The sequence below is a fragment of the Vicia villosa genome, unplaced genomic scaffold (assembly GCF_029867415.1).
Source record: "Vicia villosa cultivar HV-30 ecotype Madison, WI unplaced genomic scaffold, Vvil1.0 ctg.002312F_1_1, whole genome shotgun sequence".
NCBI lineage: Eukaryota > Viridiplantae > Streptophyta > Magnoliopsida > Fabales > Fabaceae > Vicia > Vicia villosa.
The window spans coordinates 339,337-363,110 of NW_026705891.1; the positions used below are offsets into that span (position 1 = coordinate 339,337).

General features: G+C 31.9%; 1 pseudogene; it reads right to left on the bottom strand.

Moving 5' to 3' along the window:
- Positions 1-3,710: 3,710 nt before the first annotated feature.
- On the bottom strand, positions 3,711-23,774 carry LOC131638431 (uncharacterized; annotated as a pseudogene).

Sequence of the window (23,774 nt, forward strand, 5' to 3'; positions counted from 1 at the left end):
GTGGCTATGGTTTTGACCGTAGGGAGATTTGCTGAAACCGTGGGCAAAGGTTACAAAAAAGGGCAAGTGAAAACGAGGAAGAAGGCCTTGGGCGGCGCGCGTTTCCCATTTAAATTATCTGAATATTTTATTTTTATATATTGTTTATGGTTTGTTATAGTGTCAGCATAAACAAGCAGCATAGTTGGCTAGAGTGAAGGCGTTGGTACTAACATAACCTGGGTTCGATCCCCAGGCTATTACAAACTATTTTTTCTTTTCTTTTGTTTATTCGCAGGTCTGGTGCTCCTCTCCAACGCAAGACTATATGGTGCTTCTCTCCAACGCAAGACTATGATGCACATGCAGATGCCCACCCTTAGATCGAAGCCTGCCTGAATCCGACGCCTGTGAAGATTAAGGACCACCATGGAACCCCACAAGCTGATTATATGGGATCTCACGCTAAGTTCTTTTAATTTTATTTTTTTTTCTTTTTATTTCAAGTGTTTCTTTTTTCTTTCTTTTTAAACAATCTTCTTTTTCAAAATAGTTTTTTACTACTTAAAATAATAATAACCAAATTTTTATTTTGTTATTCACATAAAATCAAATTTTCTTTTTTTAAATTCTAGTTTAATTAATTTAGAATAATTGGATTAAAAATTAATTTAAAATTAATTGGTTTAAAATTAATTAGGATTAAATTTAAAATAATTCTAGGATCTAAGATAGATAAATTTAATCAGGATTAGCCGATTTTTAAATTAATTAGGTTAAAAACCAATGATTAATTTTTTAGGTTTGTTAACCTCGGTTCATTTATAAACCCTAGTAGCCTTAGGTTTACTGGTAGGTGTTGCCCATTAACCCTGCCATTTTAATTTTTGATCTGTTACAATCATTAGATCAGTCCTACACTAAAAAGTTCTTTTGTGCCAATTTTCAGGGTTATTCCAGATTCTCCGATTACGCGCCATGCCCATCAAGAAGCTAAGTTTCCCATTCCTTTCTCGTTCAAACATCAGTTTATTTTATTCTTCCTTTTTTGCCTAAAATAGGGTTTGCCTCGAATAGTCAATAAATCCCTCCTACACTCACTCTTATTTGTTTGCCTTTTAATTTCCAGGTTGACCAAGGGTTCGAGGATTAATAAAGGGTTCAAGGAAGATCAGGACATTCAAGATTTTTTTGATTAATTATTGTTCCTTCTTATTCTTCGCCTTTTAATTCCCCATCCCTGCAGGTGTTTATTGTAATAGCGTAGGATTTTCATTCTGCCTTTATTTTTCTGCTGTGGTTAGTAATCTTAGGGAGTGCAAGCCTTGAACTGAACCTTAGATCACTAACAATACAAGATAAATATAATCGAATTGAATCACGTGATTGTTGCACCCACACACCTTTAGGGTAATCCTTCTTGTTGTCTTATTACTGTTGCCTGTTGCCTTAAATTTATGAAAATAGTCAAAGTCCCTCGATTCCGAGGATACCTAAAGCAATGTTGCCTGTCGCCTTCAAAGTTATTGAAACTCCCTCGATGTTGCCTTATAAAATGATTGTCCCAAATTGCTAAGGTATCCTCGCATGATGCCTAAACAGATAAAAAGACTATTATATCCTTCCCTTAGACTACCTGCCCTCTTTATGGCAAGGGACAGTCTTGTGGCGAACGATAATTTCTCGATGACCCTTAAATATCCAATTGAAAGACTGAAGGATAGAAAAACACTTAGAAAGGGGGGGTTTGAATAAGTGTAGTTTAAAAACTTGAATGATAAAAACAATTTGCACAGTTATTTTTATCCTGGTTCGTTGTTAACTAAACTACTCCAGTCCACCCCCACGGAGTGATTTACCTCACCTGAGGATTTAATCCACTAATCGCAACAGATTACAATGGTTTTCCACTTAGCCCACGACTAAGTCTTCTAGAGTATCCTGATCACAACCTGATCACTCTAGGAACAAATGCTTAGACACAAGCTAAGACTTTCTTAGAGTATCCTGACCACCATGTGATCACTCTAATTACAACTGCTTAGACACAAGCTAAGACTTCCTAGAGTATCCTGATCAACACTTGATCACTCTAGTTACTTACAAATTAATGTAATCAATTCTAAGAGTATTACAATTGCTTCTTAAAAGCGATAATCACAAACTGTGATATTTCTCTTACAGATTTAAGCTTAGACTCACTAAAGTATTACAACAGTAATGTAGTGAGGTTTGATGAAGATGAAGTTTCTGAGCTTGAGTTGAACAGCGTTTCAGCAAGTTTTTCAGAATAAGTTCGTTCAGAATTGTTAACCTTGCTTCTCATCAGAACTTCATATTTATAGGCACTTGAGAAGATGACCATTTGGAGCATTTAATGATTTGCGTATTCCGTAGAGCATTGCATTTAATGTTTCACGCTTTTGTCAACTACCTCGAGCCTTGTTCACGCTGTGTCTACTGACGTTGCCTTTAATAGCTTCCAACGTTCCTTTTGTCAGTCAGCGTAGCCTGCCACCTGTACTTTCTTCTGATCTGATGTTTGTGTATACAACGTTTGAATATCATCAGAGTCAAACAGCTTGGTGCATAGCATCTTCTTGTCTTCTGACCTTGAAGTGCTTCTGAGCGTGATACCATGAGAACTTCAGTGCTTCTGCTTCTGATCTCAAGTTCTTCTGATGCTTCCATAGACCCATGTTCTGATTCTGCCTTGACCATCTTCTGATGTTGCATGCTGAACCTTCTGAGTCAAAGCTTCTGAGCGCTGATTTGTGCATACTCTTTATATATTTCCTGAAAGGGAAATTGCAATGTATTAGAGTACCACATTATCTCACACAAAATTCATATCCTTGTTATCATCAAAACTAAGAATATTGATCAGAACAAATCTTGTTCTAACAAAGACTTCCTGCCTTCTTATGGTATGGATAGATCCTTTCGCCTGAAAAGCTAAAAGAACGTTTTTTCAAACTTAGGGTAGTTGCTACTAATAGCTTGCTCTTTTCAAATTCAAATCAAAAATACTTTTCCCACTTCTTTTCAAAGAAACTTTTCGAAAAGACTACGCTTATTTACAAGCTAAAGTTCTTATTCAAATTTCTATTTACACCCTACTTTTCAAACAATTCAAACGTTTTTTTTAAACAAAGTGAGCTAAGCAATTAAGAGCCCATGGATAACCATGGATACAAAGGGTGCCTTACACCTTCCCTTTGTATAACTTACCCCCTGAACTCAATCTCTTTCAAAAAGGTCTTTCCCGTTCTTTTAGCCTTTCCAATTGGATAAAATAAAAGTCAGTGGCGACTCATGCTATCCGCAACATTTCCAATAAAGTCAGTTCACCGTATTACACAAACATTGTCCTCAATGTTTCGATCCAAGGTAAGAAAGGAAGAATAGAACCTGGTGTGTGTCAAATCAGGGGCCATAATGGACTTGAGCCCTCCTTAATGAATAGATCTCTTGGAAAATATGGTTCATCTGCTCTGTTAGTCTGTCGACTTGTTCTCATTGGTCACGGCGAAGGGCAAAGATTTCTCTCCTTAAAGTTACTTGGTCTACCTTCCTTCCTATTTTTATCATAAATTTAAGGTACGTTTTAAAAAGATTCGAAAGATTCTAAATAATGGCGAATTATTATAGAGATATATGAAGATTTAGAGAGGAAATGGAAGACATTGTGAAACATAAAATAAATAATAAATTGTTGATAAAAAAGAAATTCACACCGCAACGACCACAATCTGCATCGCAACAGCCGTAATAGCCGCAACCGCAACCGCAATCACATTCGCGCTGCAACCGCAATTTAAAACCATACTTCTATGTGACAACTTAAGTATTGAACTTCTTTCCCACAATCCAGTCCACCTACTAAACATATTGAGTTTGATATCCACTTTGTGAGGAAAATGGTCATAACTAAGATGTTGATCCAACATGTTTCAAGCAATGGTCAAATTGTAAATACACTTACTAAACCTCTTAGAACCACAACTTCCACTAATCTCCGTACCAAACTCAAAGTAGATCAACTTTCATCCCTCCTCGAACTTGTGGGAGAGTATCAGAAGAGTAAAATATACTTGATGCATTATGTACATGTGTATGGTATATAACAAAGTCATTGACACAACAGTAGGATGACTAGTATATCAGTAAGTATAGGAACTGGTATAAACCACTAATTACAACAATATAATACAACAGGGAGAATGTATAGAATGCTCCAAGTGAGCTTTAATACATACTGTAGTAATTTCATAAATTTATTAACGGTTACTACAAATCACTTCTGAGCAGAACTATAGATACATGCAAACTATAAAACTATTTAGTGGAACAGATTATTCGACGTACAATGACATACGCTATAACAGAAAATATGCGACGCTTGACGCGGCCTCTAACGGGAGGCAGGACTCGCTGGCCACGATCTCCCCCGCCATGCATCTTCTTCATTTTCTCCTCCATTTGATTTTATTTGGAAGAATCTAATACTATGTGAGAATATATTTGGAAGATATCATAGTAAACTTGTAGTATAAATACATATAAGTTGATGAGGATGAGAACATACTAGGAAAAGAGGATGAGAATATACAAGGAAAAGAGTCCTTGATTATGATATTTTAACTTTATTTAAGTGTTACATCAATATGCTAGCTGCACTGCACATCACAAACTATAAATTGGACTTGTAGATTTTGGTAAGATACTAATGTGACATTAATTAATTTATAGAAGAGTGAATAAAACGTTACTTTTGTTGGTGTGAAAAGAAACACTTTTCTAATAGAGATAGTGATTGGAAGTGGGAACAGACATATATATGTTTCAATATTGAGACACGAGGTTTGACATCTTTTCTATTACAACTTAGAAACATGTATACAGAATCTAAATTATCTCTCACTAAACTTCGCAAATATTTCGGTCCCCACTTATTTGATTCTCCAATCTTTTTTACTATTTAGCAAAGAATGGATTCCCATTATTTCTTCTACTTTTACTTTTAAGTCTCTCAATTATTAAAATTGTGTAATTTTGGCTCAATAACTATTGTAACTGTACGTGCAATCTAACTTTATTTGATGTACAAACTATTTATGTGTTCATGGGAAATTCTTTTTCCATATCTTAAATCTCTTTGAAAATTTTTATATTGACAAAAATGCCTTCAAAATTTTAGAATCCATAACGTGTCTTTGACGGGGTCGAATTCTAAAATCCGAACTATGTCAAAAATTAAGGAATGAAACAACTTGGATGCTTGTATTTAAAATCAAAAGTGTATTTTAGATTCTATAATTTGGATACATGAAGAGGTATTCCAATACGTATAAATTACATGAACATGTATTATAATATGTATTAATTGAATTGGGACTAGACCTGCATTAGAGAAATAACAATAAGAAGAATTATATCAAAAACAATGATAAGGTATGTTTAGTCCCTTAACTTAATTTAATGTTTCACTTAATCTCTTGTCTAATTAAAAAAATGTTATAGGTTAGTCCCTTAAAAAACTTTTCATTAGTCTAATTAGTAATTTCCATTAGGATTTGTGAAAAACTTTAACTTCTGCATATGTGGCAATCTAGTTAGATTTATTTATCTGACATGACTCTTTTGGTTCTTAAGAATTTATTATTATTGATTATTGATGAAACATATTTTGTTCAAAATGAAGTAGCCCTAATTGAAGTTCATTCCAAAGTTATACCACGTAATCAAAAGAACAAAGAGAGATAGAGAATACATACAGAGGAATACAGTTGAAACCCTAATTTTCCCAGAAGAGGAAGATGGTTAGAGAGAGACAAAAATCCCAAAAGTTGTTTGAAGAGTAACAAAGAGAGGTAGAGAATACAAAGAGACGCAGAGAAGACGAAAAGGAGGTGTAACCCTAACTTTTCCGGAGGACGAAGACGTTTGAAGAGATATCAAAATCCTAGAATACTCACCTCCATTGTTCATTTCCATTCTAAAAAAGGTATGTATAATATCATCTTTGGAAGCTAAAAATCGTACTTTTTATGTTTTTTGCATCTTCGTAACTGATTCTATATACATAATTGATCTTGAATAGGTCATGGATAATAGGTTTGAGTGTATTGTGCATCATGTGGGTGAGTTTATTGAGTTTAAGAAATTAGATTATAAGGGGGTTAAAGGAGGTTTGGAAATGTGACCTTGATTTTTGGAGTTATTTTGAAGTGTTGAGTGGATTAAAAGACTTAGAGTATCCAAAAGTGGAAAGCCTGTGGTGTTATGATGTAATTGACATTAATGAGATTGTATTATTGAAAGATGATAGGGGAACTAAGAGGATGAAAACCATTGTAATGATTAATGGGAATGTGCATTAATTTATACATTATCCATCCACTGTCACAACCTAATATAATTGAAGAGCCAATACTTTCACTTGAATATAATGATGTAGGACCCAACGAAAAAAAGAAGAAAGTGTTGTATTGGGAAATGACAACTATGGGGTAGGGGATGATGTGCAAAAGGAAAAAATTGAGAAAGAGCAATTGAATTGGATGAAGTGAGTAATGGAGTAAAAGACATACTGGGTGAAATTAAAAATGCAGAAAAAGACAAGTTAGATGTGACCACTGAAGTATTATAACACTTTACTGAGGGAGGGACCACTGTTGCAAAAGTTGAAAAAGAAGATTTTACTATCAATGGGACTACTGAGTTGAATCATGGAGTGGATGAGGGACTTGACTACAACCAACACAAGATAAGGGACTTGACTATAACCAGGAGGAAGATGTTGGATTCGGCTACAACCAACAAGAAGATGAGGGACTTAACTGCTACCAGCAAGAAGATGAGAGACTTGACTAAAACCAAGAAATTGGCGGTGCTAGTGAAGATAATGATTTTGAAGTAAACTTTGAGGATTCAGAGGATGATATTGGTATGTTGAAGAGTTTCAATTAAAGAAGTATTAGAAGAGTTAATTGGTGAAGATCAAGGCAAAACAATGGAAAGCAAAAGGTAAATCTAAAGGGAAAGGAAAAGGAAAAGAAAAAGGTAAAGGGAAAGGCAAGGTTAGGAGACCAAGTAAGCAAACTAGGAATAATGAATGTAGTGGTGAAGGGAATGGTTTGCATGATGGTGTGAATGTAGATGATGTGTTAAAGGAACATTTTAGAGAATTGAGTGCCATTGATGAATATGACAGTGAAGAGTTACCTAATGAGTATGACAGTGAAGATGAAAACATTTCAAAGGTTGATTCTCAAACCTTTAAGATTCCAAAAATAATGGAAAATTACAAGTGGGAAGTAGGAAAATATTTTTCTACAAAGGAGGATTTTAAATAGGGGATGAGAACATATGCTATTCACTCAGGCAGGAATATAAAATTTAAAAAAAAATGATAACAAGTGGATGAGAATGATATGCAAGGCAGATTGTCCCTCTGAGGCTTATTACACAAAAATACCACAAGAAAAGATTGGGAAATTGAGAAAAATAGTTAACAACCATACATGTAGTAGGTATTATAAGGTTAGGTTCCTTACTTCCAAGTAGGCAAAAAGATATAAACTAATGTAGGAGAAAATCCAAATTTGAAGTTGACAAATATAATGGAGAAGGAAAACACTGAACATCTTGACAGACCTTTAAATCCACATTTTCAGAGGATGTATATATACTTTAAATCTTGCAGTGATAGTTTTTTCAAGTGCATGTCCATTATAGGATTGGATGGATTTTTCTTAAAGGGCTATTATAGAGGACAAATAATATTGGAAGGGACCCAAATGATCAAACGTTACCAATAGAAATACTATAGAAATGTTTTGAAAGATAAAGTGCGAAAAGTAAAAATTTTAAGAGAAAAGAAAAAACCGCGATGTATAGAGGTTCGATCATAAATAAGAGACATACTTCTCTCCCCAAGAATTGATCTTGATATTTTCCATTATATACTTGAGATCTTTTAGTAGGTGAAGCTTATTAACCCCCTTATATAAGGAAATGGTGGTTGACTTACAACCATGTTTATACAATACAGAGGATATGATCGATTGCCTCTTCTCCTTTTGAAATATTGAGACTAAAGTGGCCAAGCTTCCTTCCTAATGGTAGATTGAAATGGTAATACTTCTCTCCACAAAATATCTAAGATCAATATGGTTTAACAGGATAACCATTAACCTCTTAGTAGATATAATCATAAAGTCAATGGGATTGGGACAATGGGATGCATCTTAACTTCATATTGGATGATTCCATTAGTATAGGAGAGGTTTTCATAGAATCTCCTTATTATTTCATGATATCTTTCTTTGGGTTTTTCAAAGACAAAGTTTTTCAACCCAGTAAAGTTGAATGCTTCTATGAAGGAGCAATCTTTGAGTTAGGCTTGAGAAATCCTCAGAGCCGTGGGATGGTGATGGTTGGGAAGAACAAGTTCTTTTTGTGGCCATTTTTGATGATGATGATGAGTTATGAACGGGAAAGGTGATATTTATGCAAGCAAGGAGTGAGAAATGATGAGTGAAGAAGAATGAGAACTTACCTCTTTATATAGCCTTCATTTAATCGATTGGCCAATCGATTAGCAACGATAATTTTTTAGATTTTTGCGTTGCAACTATCTATTATAGCATTAATCCTTCAACTATCTGTTGAGGAGTTGTTCAATGTTCGAATTTTCTCTATGTTAAACATTCTAATCGATTAGAATAATCGATTATTTTGCTTCATTTGGACTTCCTTGATGTTTTGCTTTGTTTGTTGGGCCTTGTTGCTTTTTGACACCTCCATTTCATATTATTAACAATCCTAAGCTTAAAAACACTTTAACACACTTATTTTTATAAGTTAGAAATAAATGAATAAATATTAAATTATGAAAGAGTTTAGAAATAATAATTTTGTTAATTAGATTATTTGATTATTTCAACCTTAAAATAATTTTACCTTCTTTCAAGAAATAAATATTGATAAGTATTTCCCATATGGGATTAACACCTCATGGCGAATTCTTCTCATCACATAATTATTTCATCCATCACAGAATGATTTACTTAATTGATCATCACATATAAAAAATGATAAATTCTCAATAAGATTTTCTATGATCATAACTATTGACATTTGCTATCATTGTTCATTCTTCAAGATCAAAGTGTTTTAATAAGTATACTTCTGCTTTGATATTTCTTTCGAGTTTTTGGATGCATTGCCTGTAAAACAATTAAATAGGTTATTCTGGTTTTTTCTTTCCATTCCTTGTAGGGTACATTTGAGCATGTGTTATCTTCTCCGTTGGAATATGATTCTTTATATTTCTCCCCAAGGTTGAAATTTCTCCTCTTAGTCCAATTGGATGAAGAACTCCTTCATCTTTTTGTTGTACTTTGAGCATGAGGACTCCTTGATTGGCTAAAATATGATATGAATGATGATCTTTCAGTTTAGTCTATCGATTTCTATGTTTTTCTTCTTTCTTGATTTCCCCGAAACTCGTGAAGGTTTCTATCTATAGATTTAAGAGTTGGATAAATATTTCAATTCTTAATTCTCTAGATAAATGTTAGTAACAATAATCTAAAGAATTTTTTTCATCGCCTCATGTGTTCATATCCTTTGGTTTGATACTTGGAGAAACTTCATATATCTTTTTCCAAAGCATCCTACATTTTCTTGGCGGTAAAAAAATAAAATATAATTGGTCAAAGAAGTTTTTTCACTCCTTCATCATTTATTTGATTAGTAGGGTAAAACATACCAAAAGAAAATTTAAAAAACGACTTAATAAATAAATAAGATTTTCAAAAAGGTGGTGGAGAAATAGGAATCTTGTATTGGAAGTCATCTTCCTCCTGAGACGTTTAGTCCTTTAAACAGAAGGTAGGTTATGATACCACTTGTTGGATTTGAGAATTCACACACAAGAGGGGGTGAATTTTGTGGTTAGGAAAAACATGATTTTGAAAACTTTTCCTAAGATCTATTAGAGTTTAAAAAGATTTTCTAAGACTTACCAGCGGAATGTGTGTGAATGAAGAACAAAAACTAGAGAGAGAGAGAGAGAGAGAGAGAGAGAGAGAGAGAGTGCGTGTGTGTGTGTGTGTGTCAATAATCAAATCGAATTCTGGATGAAATGAAATGAGAAATGGAGCCTCTATTTATAGGCTTCAAATCCTCTAAAATAGGAAACATCATTAAACAAATTTGACTTTTACCAATCGATTGGACCAATTGATTATATCATTTAAAGGAAACGATAATGAGTTCCAAAATAAGTAAGAATTGATATATAGTCTCTGCAAATCATTTGGATACATTAAAACAACCTTAATCTTCAAAAATACACCAATCTAATCGATGGGCATTGTCTTTCCCGGGATTTTCATCCAAGTACAAACGCGAAAGTGACACGGAAACAGAGTCGTCATGCGTGTATATTTATCCCAAGAGAGGGAAAGGCAACATAGAGTAAACCTGAGAGAATGATAGGCAAGGTCATCGTGAACAAGAGAAACGGGTAAAGGAGTCGGTTACACGAGGAGAATGTGTTAGCACCCCTCACGTTCACCGTACTCGATGGGATCCATGCTTGTTGTCTAATCTATGGGTGTGTAAAAGAAACTATGTCTAAATCTAAGCTAGGATGCATGCAATATAGAGAAAAGAAAGAGTTATGCTCGCCAGGACCCTACCCCAATGTCTATGTATAATTTTTGAGGAATCAGAGTTACCGTAGTTCGGCTAACTAGTTTTTGTTTGTTTTTTGTTTTTAAGGTGAACAGTTACAATCACATTGTTGACCCTTCCCGATTGCCTTCTCTGAGGACTTAATGATGGTGCCTTCAATGAGGTCTTATTACATCATGACTCCTACAAGCACAAAAAGTAAACACACACAAACATAGCCTCCTTTGAGGACTTCCACTATGCCTGCCAAGTGGCAAGGACTTTCAATCCTACTTCTCATGGTATAGAAAAGAAAAAAAATACAGAAATAGTAAATTGGTTCAAGAAATTATACCGAACGGATAGAAATTTGTAATAAAGTAAACTAAAAAGCAAAGAAATCCAGATACTTCGCGCGAGCTAGCATCAACAAAACAAGAATGTCAAAAATCGTGTCATCCGACATAAACGTCAAAGCATAATCAATGTGAAAGTAAATCACAAATTGGAATGTTTGTCGGACACATAAGGACTAACAGTCAAACTAATGCTATCGGACTGCTACTATGTTTAGCTAAGGAGAGTGATTTTTATAGAGGAGGGAAATAAAGCTTTTGGAAGAAAATGGTTTTTAGAGAAATAAGAAATTAAGAAGAGATCGGAACGTGATTTCGTACGTCTATGGGACTTTGTAAATCGATGATTCGTCTAGACTTAATAGGTATTTTGTAAGAAATAACAGTTCAAAGACTAAATATCACACTCTCGAGGTCTTGAATAAAGCCACGTTCTCTAACCATGAGATTTTGCTCTCGCTCTCCCATTCTAATTAAGGATCAAATTTTGAAAACTAATTAATACTTAATCGATACCTAAAGCGCTCTCGCTCTCTTTAGGATTGATACCTAGTTTTTACTATCTGGTTCGACTCCCAGGCTCTCGTAGTGCCGGTTCGGACCTTAATGGATTTCTCACTCTCGTGACGAAGTCGTGGTAAGTAACCTCTCACTCTTGTGACAAGGTTACCTAAATTAGAATTAAAAACTAAAGCCAAATTTGAATTTAATAACATTTAACAAGCCACAAAATTATTGAGTCCCGTCGAAACGACAGTTCTCATATACTGGACTCTAACCTATTTAGCCGAACATGGTTTTAATTAAATTGATTTTAAACATGATTGTAGTTAAAGAAGAATTCATGGGAGTAAAGATGAAGAGCATACAATAATATAATTAAAGAACATGCAATTAAAGAAACCTGAATTAAAACTTGAATTGATGTAAAGGTTTGATCTCGGTGTACAAATTTGCCTCTGGAATTCGTCAGAGCTTCGCTAATAAATTCCAAGATAATTCTAACTAAAATCCTAGTCCTATATATAATGTTACAGTCAAGTTGCTAGTGGAAAAATGTGTGCTTGGCAGTTGAGAAAAATAAGGGAAGTGGGGAAGAATTGGTTTGCTTCTGAAACTGAAGCGTTTCTTTCAATTTCTGGTCTCGGAGAAAATGGTGACCGTCATTCCCCAAACGACATCACCGTCTCAGCAGGACTTCAGATTTTTTGCGTTTTATCCTTTTTTGTTTAGTATGTATGTGTCTAAACAAACAGCATCCTGGACCATCAAAGCCATGTTCAAACATAAAACTGTGTTGTTGAATTCTGCAGCCTGGCAAAGTTTCAGTGCGACAGGTAGGTACAAAACTAGTAGTATGTATTTGGAGCTTCGAGGGGAGAAACCTACTGTGCCTTAGAAGAACCTTATTAGAGGAAATATCGCAAGGCCTCGCACAGTTTTCTTGCTTTGGATGACTTGCTTAAGTAGGATACCCACCAAGGATAGAATGCACAAGTTTGGAGTTGGGACAGATGGTAAATGCCTGTTCTGTAGTGAATCTGAATCGTGTGACCACTTGTTTTTTGGGTGCAGGGACACTAACCATATTTGGAAGCAGGCCCTTGAGTGGATGCACATAGTGCACACTCCTCAGAATTGAGAAAATGAGCTGAAGTGGATCATAGATGCAACTAGGGGAAAAAATTGTCGTGCGAAGCTTCTGAAAATCTGTATTGCTGAGACGATATACCATGTTTGGTTGATAAGGAATAGAAAAGCTTTTCAACCTAATAACAATCTTGAGCTAGACTTCTTAGTAATCAAAGATGTGGTATCTGAACGTGTTAAGATGGATAGGAAATTATGGGCTTATTGTAATTTTCTCTAGTATTTCTGGTTTTATAGTTTTGTCTTCTTGAGGCTTGGATCTTCGGATCAGCTTGTACTCTCTTGCCTTTTTTGGAATATATATTCATTATTTGCTCCAAAAAAAATAAAATATCGATAGCCGGTAAATCGAGTCGTAAAATGTGATACGTTTTCGAGTTATCAGTTTGCACGGTTGTGTCTCACACAATTATATTATCCATTAAATTTGATTATTTTTTTATGTTCAAATTTTGATTATGATTTGTATTTTATACAATTGTTTAATATTTTTAATGAGTCAACTGAAATAAAAAGTCACCAAAGTAACCTCTTTTGTTAAGATTACTTATAAGAAATATTAAATGTTAGTGTGCATATGTTTCTATGTGAGTATAAGTAGTTGGCCCAAAATAAAATTGATATTTAACGCTTCACATGTGAATGATAAATCAGTCCAAAAAGAGGTTTGTTATTTGACATATTTTATTATTCATATTGGATCGTTATAACAAGAGTATCACTAACAATTAATATTATTGTCCAAAGACTTGATATTGATGATGCTCTAGATATCTTGAGATGAGTTATGATATTATATGAACACATATTATTTGAGTTTATGTATGATTTATTTTAAATCGTTGGTTATAGTTCTTAATGGTGCCAGTTTTAAGGACTAGTAGTAGAATATTTTAATTGTTCTTGTCTGCATGGATCTTGACCTTGCATTAAGGATGGAGAAACCATATTCTCCTACAGACTTCACTACCTCTAATGAAAAGAAAAATTACGAGAAGTGGGATCGCTCTAATCGCATGAGTCTTATGATCATAAAGCTCGGCATTCCATAGACATTTAGGGGTACTATATTTGAAGAAATAACAAGTGCCAAAGACTTCCTTGTTGGAATTGAAAAGCGCTTTGCTAAAAGCGATAAGGCGGAAAAAAGCATACTTCTTCAAAGCTTGATTTCAATAAAGTATAAAGGCAAATGAAGTATAAGAGAGTATATTATGAAAATGTCTAACATTGCTTTTAAACTTAAGGTACTAAAGTTTGAGTTGTCTGATGACTTGCTCGTGCATTTGGTGTTAATATCTCTTCTTGCACAATTTGGTTAGTTTAAGATAAGCTATAATTGTCAAAGGGAGTGAAATGGTCTCTTAACGAACTCATTTCATATTGTGTGCAAGAAAAAGAGAGGATGAAGCAAGATAGGATAGAGAGTGCTCACTTGGCAAGTACCTCTAAAAGCAATGGAAAAATGAAAAAGTACAAAGTGGACAGATTTCCATAGAACATTTAGGGAAGAACTCGATGATAGCGGACCCTATGACAGAGGGGCTTCCAACCAAGATCTTTCGTGAGCACACTACTCATATGTGTGTTATACAATTAGAGGATTCTATGATTTAGTGGGAGTTAGTCATTGTTAATCAATTATGTTCTATATTTGATAGGATATATACATACTCACATATTTTATATTACTTTCTGTTTAGAAATAAAGTTTGGTTATATAGTTCATTTCACTTTGTATGATAATATTGATTTCATTAAAGTGAGGAGAACCAATTGAAAATTGACATCTATTGATCACCTTCATGTGATTTTCATGCTACGCATTTCATGATTAATCTATGTCAATTAGTTGTGTTTATATTTGTGATCATTGATGGGTTTAATTATGATTGATATTATGAAAACTGTTTTGGTCCTATATAATAATGTAATTAATGGACAAGAGGACAATATGTCCAATGTTTATAATGGAAATTTGTTAGCTCATAAAGTTTAACACTTTTATAAAGATACATATATGACTAGTGAGATTGTTAGAATTTTTTTGGGTCATACATGTAATAAATTAATATGTCGGAATCATTATTTAATTAGTCAAATTAAAGTGATTATTTAATGTAAGGTTTATGGCTAAGGATGTAATTGTCATGAAAAATATTGTGTACATACCAAAAGTCGTATTTCTATTTTGTGATGGGTAAAGTTGGAATAAGAAAACTTAAATAATCATGACTTTTCATGAAAGGGCATGAGATTCTAAACTTGAATAAACATGACTTTTCATGAAAGAGCATGTGATTCTTATAAATAAGGAATTATGGTCCTCAATAGTAGACACTAGAAAATATCATTAAATATTTATTCTCTTTATCTCATTGAAAGAGGACCTAAGAAATTAAGGAATCTCCAATTAGAATTGGAAAGTCATTACTCTATTAAGATCATCATCTTCTCATTGAAATTTTATGGATCCTAAAGTACACTTCTGCTTTTTATTTCATATTGAATTGACTATGGATCAAAATGCAGTGGACTTTGAAAGAGAATCAAAATGCATTCACAAGGATTCTGTAATCTACTTAGTCTCCTAAACTGAAACAAATTTTACAACTTTTTGTGCAGGAGAATATGCTACTGCTAGGGCAGCATCAGCAGCTGACGACACAGTCATGGTGTGATTTCCATTATACTTTTTCTCCACAGTTTTGTAACGAAACATCAACTATATATTTATTTTGTAACTTATAGTTTGAATTTCTCTCCAATCCTCCATGCATCATTTATGGCTATTTAGTTTCTTGCTAATTGTTTTTTTATTTGTTAAGAAATCACGTCACTTTTTAAATTACTAATCATCTTACTTTTTTTCATTTGCTGTTTGTAATCACTTCGCAAACTAATGATTCCGGTCTAGCGTCTTATGTTGCTAGTCAAATTGATCGCTCACTCAGCTGGAAGATAACATGTATCTTTCACATACAGATTAGACTTCCTAGCCTATGACAATATTGCATAGGGAAGTAATTAATCATATGGTAAACCTTATCCCAGGATGTGAAATGGCTTCTAACAATCACCTCATTGCCAATTTTAGTGAAGGATGTGAAGGGTGTACTATTATGACATTAGAAGAAGTAAAATTTTGTTTCCTTTTCACTTTTTGGTCCTAGTTTCCCAACTTTGTTAACATATTGCAAATATTGTTGTTAATAGTTTCCCAACTTTGTTAATCTTTTAGTTATAATCGGAAATGCTACTTTATTACTGTCATACTTTACTAAGGTTTTTGTTGTCCTAGTTGGTTAGTGATTTATAAGTGATATATGTGGTTAATAATATATATATATATATATATATATATATATATATATATATATATATATATATATATATATATATATATATATATATATATATATATATATGTATATATATATATATATAATCATTTTAAAAGAATAAATTAGTTGTGGGAACTTACTGATTAGTCGTGCCCGATCGAAGGGGATATTTGTTCCTCTCATCTCTCATTATAAAATGGTCTCACTTGATATACTCCATATATATATATATATATATATATATATATATATATATATATATATATATATATATATATATATATATATATATATATATATATATATATATATATATATATTTAATGGTTAAGATGAGAATACTAACAAATATCAACCATTTAGATAGATTAATTAGTTACATTTTTTAGTTTAATATGCTTAGTTTTATTAATTATAATTAATATTTGTTAGTATTCTCATCTTAATCATGCACTAGGTTCTATGGCCGTAAGGTCAAAATGTGCTAGTGTTCTGCGGTGTCCGGGAGTTGTCAAACGGACGTGGGCTATATATGCGACGTACGTACGCTGCAATCGTCCGCAGAGCACTATCAGATTTTGGCAGTCCAGCCATCGTTCCCTCCCTGTGGTACCGTGCTAGCCACACGAAGTGTCCGCGAGCTGCCGCGGACGGTCCCGTCGCTAGAATGAAGTTACGGGGGTGGTCGTCCCGCAACATCCATTTGAATTTTGGCATTCCAACCAAGATATATATATATATATATATATATATATATATATATATATATATATATATATATATATATATATATATATATATATATATATGGAGCATATCAAGTGAGAGAATTTTATAATGAGAGATGAGAAGAATAAATATCAACTATAGAATTCATCAAGAGAAAGAAATTAATTGCCACATTAATGAATTAACATTCTCTCTCTTGATGAATTTAATGGTTGATATTTGTTCCTCTCATCTCTCATTATAAAATGCTTTCACTTGATATACTCTATATATATATATATATATATATATATATATATATATATATATATATATATATATATATATATATATATATATATATATATATATATATATATATATATATATATATATATATATATATATATATATATATATATATATATATATATATATATATATATATATATATATATATATATATAAATTGTGGTTAAGAATATGGATTATTTGGAGATTCGAGAATAGATTTGAGGAGGTAAAAGCGGTCTCTGACTCGCCCACATTGACATCCTTAATGCAAATCACGTATACATTTATAAATGTAGTGTGATTCATACAAATCTACGATCTATCAATTAAAAATAATTGTATGAATTCTCTAAATTGTTCTTCCACCACAATTTTTTTACACTACAAAAAGACCATTTAAGTAATAAAGTAATGCTTACTTTTTCATTTTCGTCTCCTATTATAGCATGACATATGACATTCCTTTTTCAACATTCACCAATTAAATCATAATCAAATGTTACACAAGCATTCTTTCTTTTAATTAAAATTTTAAATTTCCCACATTTCTTTTTCTCATACTTTCTTACTATTATTTTATTTTTTTTCTCTATTTCCTATCAATAAAAATACTAATAATCCATTTATTAATTTTAATAAAACTAAAATTTTATTTATCTCACGCGTCACTATCAACATAATATTTATTTTTCTTAATCAATCATTGTCTTAAATTGAGAGACAAAATCTTTATTTTTATAATCTCCATCTAAGGATTCCTATTTTTTATATGATTATTTAATACAATTAAATTTATATAATTATTGTTCATTTTACAATTATGTAAATTATTTTAAATTTTGTATTTGTATCTAAATTAGAGGTCGCCCTTGTGCAAGTGCAAGGAGTCCTACAGGAGAGTTCCAAATTATGAGAGCCCCCAAATTTTAAAAGGTTCAATTTTTTTTCACAAATATTAATCGAAATAAATAAAATGTTATAATAAAAATTCAATAAATCAAAAAAATACTATGATAAAAACTCAATACATACAAAAATTGAGATATATCAAAATTCAGAATAATTATAATTAAATATATTATTGATTAATTCATAATTGTATTTTTTATGTGTCTTTTTTAATTATCATAATTATATTTACTTTTTAAATTTGAACTGATTTTTAAAATTACAACGGGTCTCTGTGTTGACTGGGTCAACTCTGATCTAAATATATTTTATATCGCATCAAATAATTTTTTATCTCACTGGTCATTATAAACACAATGTCTATTTTATTTTAATCAATAATTATTTTTATTTAAAAGATAATTTTTATTTTTAAATATTAAAATTTTATTTTTTTCTCCAATTCACAGGTTCTCTGTTTATATAGCTATTTAATATAATTACATTTATATGATCATTATTTATTTATAATTAGATCACTCATTTAAAATAAATTTATAATCATACATTTATATATGTTTAATTACATTTTATATAATAACAAATAAATTTACTCGGGAGCAAGTCTATCTTGTTAGTTTTATTAATGAAAAAGGATTAAAATTTGTATACTAGAAATATGTGGTTATTATTATTATTATTCTAAATTAAAACGATCACGTTTAGATTTAAGTGGAGACAAACTTCAGATCTGACTCGCTTCCTAGATTAGAAATGGGTTGCTGCCAAACCCACATCATGTCTGCTCATTTTTTCATCTTCAAAGTAATGCCATAATTGTCAACAACAATCCACCAAAATACAGAATTATTAATAATATATGCATTTCGTACAATTATTATCAACTCTACTCGCCTGATTCAACTGGTCACTCTGTAACTCCTCATCCATGTCGGTGGCATCATGCATGCACTCTTCTATAAGTTCTAAATTAGCTCAAATGCATTCACATGGAACATTGGATTATACATACATTTAAAAAAATTGAATAAATAAAAGAAATAGCATTATATATTATTTATTTTATCGCAGAGAGTGTAGGAATATTTATTTTGTTTAGTGTGGGCTTGAGTCTAACCAACGTTGTCGGTTGTTTGTTGATTTCGCTCTACACCACTGATTAAATTTGGTCAAACAACAAAAAAAAATCAAACTTTTTAGGCTGTTTGAATGTTTATGTCAAGTTGTAGGCCAAGCACAAATGTTGATCTAGGTTAGGTAATAAGGAATTGGCTCATATTACTTTATTAATTAAAGTGAGTTCAACACTTCCTACTTATGTAGGGAATATTATTAGTAGATATATAGTCTAATAGTATATGTGCTTAAAGTTTGTCTTGATTTTAGGGAGCTTTGGATGAAGCTCATCTAAATTTTATTCTGTCAGTAAAACAAATAAAAATATTCAAAACAAAAAAAAAACATTTTATTTTTAAAAAAGAAAATAATTTGTTCTATTATGGTCTATTTGGTTCAAATGAGGGAGAGGGGAGGGAAGAAATTTTAATTGAGGAAATAGAAGGGGAAGGGAGTGATTTTTTTTAATTTTATATATATATATATATATATATATATATATATATATATATATATATATATATATATATATATATATATATATATATATATATATATATATATATATATATATATATGTTTGGTTCAAACGATGGGAAGGGAGGGGAGTGGAGAAATTTTGATTAAAAATATGTTTGGTTCACGAGAGGATGAGAGAGATTTTATGAATAATTTATATTTTTTATCCTTATCATTTTATACAAGTGACATGATATTCAAAAGTAAAAATTTCATAAATATTTTTAAAATCATCACTTATTAACATTAAAAAATTGACTACACTTGATTCATATTATAACTCTCGACACAAAATAAATTATGTGTTGACTACATGATCAGTGCATTTTGATGCACATTCCTCTACGGTTGTACTTATACATTTCCATGGTTTGCTTGTCTTATTTTTGTATTTTATAATGTTTTTATATTTTAATTTATTTTTATTGTTATTTGATTTTCGTATTTAATTTTCAGCTTTAACAGTCTGCACGGAAACGATCATATCTAGAGTTCCAGGAGTCCGATTGAGGCGTTCTAAAAATCGCCGGAAAGCTAAGAGAAAGAGCTACAATTCTTATGTTGGAGCCGAAGTCAGAATCGGATTGTAAAACGGGTTGCACTCTTTCCCCTTAGGGTAGCAGCTGCGGTACTGTTCACCAGGGATCACCATTTCACATTTTTGGAAGAGCTTGTACGTTTGATCATGAAGAACTAATTCCTAGAGGTTAATCTGCTGTAAACGGTTTCCGCCGATACTTTGAGGTTCTTATATTTTCCAATTAATCTATTTCCTTTCAATTCTAATCTTTGATATGTTGTTTGCTTAATTCGATATTATCCAAGGTTAGATTGATTTATTTCGATGGTTGCATGTTCCTATACTTTAATCGCGTTTGCTTAATCCGCGTATGTCTGTCGTGTTTGCTTAATTCACGATTGCTATATATAATCCGTTTGCTTAATTCGGGAATTAGGAACATACATCACATAATTTCAATTGCGCTTGTATAATTGTTTTTATAATCGAAAAGGGAATAGAATCCGCTTGTGAGTTGGAAATTATTTGGATCGATGATAAGTTAGGAAGCCAAAACAGTAGATTAATCATTTCAGCTTATTTTGATAATCACTTTTTCAATCTGTTATTATTAAATTGATCCTAAACCATAAACCCCAATTTTATTTATATTAGTTAATAACAAAACAAGAATCCTTGTGATACGACTCGAGTCATTGTCGCTATATTACGTTTACAAAATACTCGTTTTTGATCCGTGCACGACAGCGGATCACTACACGTTCCATGCATGAAGTTGCTACCGGCAAGACTAAAGCCAACTTTAGAAGCTTATAAACCATATCAAATGTGCTACACTTATTTGTTTCCATCAGTTTTGCACAAAGATCTAAAGCCCTTTTAACTTTGCAAATTTTGGGTCATTTCGAACATTTCTAACATAATTCTGAAGCTGATGTCGCACAACCACTTTTGGCACATCTACAAAATCATTTGGATAAAGTTCAAACATCCTCAATAATTTTTTCACATAAAAAGCTGCAAATGACGATGAGGAACTCAAACATGAAACACATTGTAAAAGTTCAGTATTCTCTTCATCAAACCTAACAATGAGCTCATGCAACTGCAAATCTAAAACACTAAATAAATAATCATGCTTATAATGATACAAATTAGAAACACTAGAAGTTGTAGCTTGTCGTCTAGGTTTCTTTCCTTGCACATATGGTGCATCCATAACAAGCACATCAATATCATGCTTACTACAAATTTCCATAACCTTATATATAAGTTCTTCCCATCCATCATTCTTCATTTCTTGTAAATCTTGTTTGATAGCTTTGACAAATGATAAAGCATTCAAAAGATCTTGATCACACTTTTGTAGCGCTACACTCAAATCATTTGTAAATCCTAAAACCTCAACCATCATGTATAACATGAAGATAAAATCAAAGGACTAGAGCGTATCTAGCAAAAGTATAGTTTCACCATATTTTTCAAATGACGTATCCTTCCCGACTTCTTCAAGTACCTCAATAATGGCACCATATAAAGTCATTAAACTAGTGATAGTTCTAAAACGGGAACCCCAATAAGTGTAGCCTACTCTAGCAACGGGTGATTCTTGATTTAATCCACTATAAGTCTCTATTTGTCCCTCTTCAGCCAATTTAGAAAATTGAGATACTTTTTTAATCCCAAAACAATTCTTGTCTCTTGTTAGAAAATCGTATGAAATTAACGAGCATATTGACCTTACCGAAAAAACCACTAACATCTTTGTGAGTCTTAGCACATGAAACAAGTGTCAATTGAAGTTTATGTGCAAAACAATGTACATAATAAGCATATGGATTTTCATTTTGGTCTAAAGATTTCAAACCACCAAACTTACCTCGCATATTGCTAGCTTTATCATATCCTTGCCCTCTTATCCTAGATAAAATCAAACCATTAATAGACAACAACTTCTCATGTGCCTCCTTAAGTGACTTATCATTTGTTTCTTTAACACTTACAATGCCAAGAAAATTTTCTTTTAACAAATCTTCACTATTAACATAACGAATAACAACAACCATTTGTTATTTACCAGCAACATCACTGGATTCATCAATCAAAACCTAAAACACATCATCCACAATATCACATACAATTGTTGAGTTATTTCACATGCACAAGCAGCGCCAAAATCCTTTTGAATTTTAGGGGCAGACATAGAATTATTTCCCGGAGCACACTATATTACACTAGCTATCTTTAGGTTAATTTCCTTTAGAGTGTCAACCAACTCAAGAAATGGCACCTTAAATAAAGAGTTAAATGACTCATCACTCCCTCTAAATGGCATGCCACACCTCAAAAGAAACTTAGTAGCTATAAGATATGTGTTTACACGGACACGATGTTCGAAATTCATTTGGTTAGTTTGATTAACAAACGCAACCTTATTACTTTGGTTTGGGTTCATGAGAGTGTAACTCATATGCACATAATCAACATGACTATTAGAAGAAGTAGCATGATTAGCCAATCTTTGAGAATTCTTCCAGTCACCAAACCCCTTTGTCACAAAGTGATCTCTCCCATATTTAGAGACATTTTTAAATAAAAGACATGGAAAATAAAATGCTAAGTCGTTAGATTCACTATAATCAATCCAGTCATACAAATCAAACCAATTTTTTGCAAATTCGACGTCTTTGTTTACCTTGAACAGGCAAAGGGTAAACAAAATTGTGAGGATGATAACTTGAAATTGTCGGCATAATTCTTGGATCTATTTCCAGCATTTCAAAATCGACAACTTTAGTACTCTCACTTAGATGTTGAGTTTCCGATGCTCTTATATTAGTCGAAGAAGTAGCTTTGTCTCTAGAAAGCACATGAAAAAATTTCTTCATCCTATAAAAAGAATAATGAAACCATTTAAAATAGTTAATTATATTATAAAGAGAACAACAAAATCAATTGATTATAAAGAAAACAATTTATGAGAAATTGAAAAAATTGATTTAATTTAACAAATTGGAATTTTATGGTTCAACTCAAAAAAGAGAAAAGAATAAGAAAAAATTAAAATACTTATTTTACCTTTGATTTTTAATCGGAGAAATTTAGAGAAAAAATAAAGAATTATTGGAATAAAAAATATGTGAGGAAGAGAGAAGCATGTAAGATGGCAGGATTTGAGAGGAAGAGAAAAAAGTGAGTTTGACTCAGACTTAGGGTCTGTTTGGTAAAAATAGTGGTTGACTGATAAGCTAGCTTACAACTTATAGTTTATAGTTGATGGTTGATGACAGATAACTTATAACTTATATCTGATGGTTGAGACTAATAACTGATAAGCTAATTGAAGTATTTGGTAAAATTAGCGGTTCAAGTAACTTATAAATGTAAAATGACATAAAAGATATTTAATACATAATTATTTAATTTGAAATTAAAATAAATTATAAAGGATAAAAATGAATTTATGCTAAAATAATAAAGGATAAAAAAGGAAGAAAAAATGATAAGTTATAAGCTAAAATGATATTTGAAATAGCGTCTAAAAAATAAGCTATAAGTTAGTAAAATAAGCTATAAGCTAGTGAGGAAAAGACTGTTACCAAACAGATCTGAATTGTCATATGAGCTTATAAGCTATAAGCTATAAGACATAAGCTCAAAATTATGCCTTACCAAACTGAGCCTTAGTAACAT